At 37.2% G+C, this 1,625-nt stretch overlaps 1 protein-coding gene across 1 annotated transcript in view; it reads left to right on the top strand.

Moving 5' to 3' along the window:
• LOC104957189 (jagged canonical Notch ligand 2) overlaps positions 1–1,625 on the top strand; it is a 71,725-nt gene that overhangs the window by 46,626 nt on the left and 23,474 nt on the right. The gene's annotated exons all lie outside the window — the stretch shown is intronic.

The raw sequence follows: 1,625 nt of genomic DNA, 5'->3' as shown, positions 1-1,625 counted from the left end.
TTAGTTTTGCCGGTATTCAACATATTTTACCAGTCATAGTCCGGTAATTATTTACACTCTAAGAAGAGTCCTACACAACAGACATGGCGTCAAAAAGGAGTAATGTGTGGAAATATTTCGACCAGGTTAGTGAGTGCGGTGTAGAGGTCAAACTATGCCAAATTAAACTACATGCTAAACCTTGCTATACCCGCAACCTCCGTTCCAGCTTAGAGGGTCTTCTCTACAGCTGGGCAGATTGTGAATCGCACATGAAAGCTGTTGGCCTATAGCTGTCAAACTGTGATCACCAGTTCAATACATTAGAACAATTTGACTTGGTTTCTATACTTATTTGAACATGTATTTATTTATTTTTTTATAGGATATGTACATTTCGGTTAACCGGTTAGCCGTTTTTTGGGGGGTCGAATATTCGAATATACATTTGCTTTCAAATTCCCATCCCTAATATAGAGTAAAGGTTGAATATACATTAAGATACATAAAACACATGTATCTGGTTTCTATGTGTTATCAGTGGGCAGATTGGACATGCTGATGAAAGCAGAGTGAAGTCAACACACTGGGATAATAACACGTTTACATTTATGTTTCATTATAAGAAATACCACAAGAAAGAAGAAGAACTGTAGGAATAAAATAACTTCTGTCTTTATTTCTTCTCCTTTTATAGGGAGGACTCCTGGTCCCTTGAACATGGACCTAACCTCATCTCCAGGTATTCACTTCTCCTGATTGTTATCAGGGAAACCTGAATGAGTTGTTTTTCTACATTATTAAACAGGAACACTTTTACATTCAATTTTGACTTTCAAAAAGAAGATTTGGTCTTTAAAAAAACAAGAATTAGGAAATGGGATATAACGAGTAATTTATGAATCAACTTGTAATTCCCTCTTTAAATAATCCAAGTCCAGTTTACGTTCAAAGGCTGGATTTTAATCTGTATATTTTGGTGCTATTTCATTGATTTATTGATCAAATAAATAAAGAATGTTCACAATTAAAAACAAGTAATAGAAGATTATGTAATGAGAGGCCAAACACCTAAAAGGCTCATTGAGGGTCTCTTGAAGTACAAATATATAAGCTCCTAACATTTCTCTCTGTCCGTCCACGCTGATCCAATCCTGAGAAGATGAGTGCAGTTTCTCCTGCATCGAGCTGTGAGTCCCTGAAGAGTGACCGCTCCATGGAGTTCCCTTTGTGTTTCAAAGGGTAAGATGCAGTTTCTGAATCTTTCCAGCATTCATTTCCTTAAGAGTATATCAGTTTTATTTAACACTAACAGATCTGCAGTGCTGATAACAATGTGTGTGCCTCGTCCATATATCTAACTTCAATGTGATGCACATTTCCCTTTAGATGATACTTATCAGACTTTAAAGCATTATGACGTTTCTCAACCCGTTCTTTCACGATACCTTAACTGAGTGTTCCTCTGAACAGCAGGGGGGATATGTCAATCATGTAGATAATGCTTGTTCACGTTAGAAATGTTGTTAGCCGTGTTCATCTACCTCTGTCTTTCAAACGGCATGATTTACCTTGAAGGCAGGTCAGCCATTTTCTATAGATGATGGAGGTCAGACACATTTAGACCAGGTATTCTCCTCCTCCTC

Source organism: Notothenia coriiceps, unplaced genomic scaffold (assembly GCF_000735185.1).
Source record: "Notothenia coriiceps isolate Sejong01 unplaced genomic scaffold, NC01 NC01_scaffold00026442, whole genome shotgun sequence".
NCBI lineage: Eukaryota > Metazoa > Chordata > Actinopteri > Perciformes > Nototheniidae > Notothenia > Notothenia coriiceps.
This window is presented reverse-complemented; position numbering and strand designations above follow the sequence as displayed.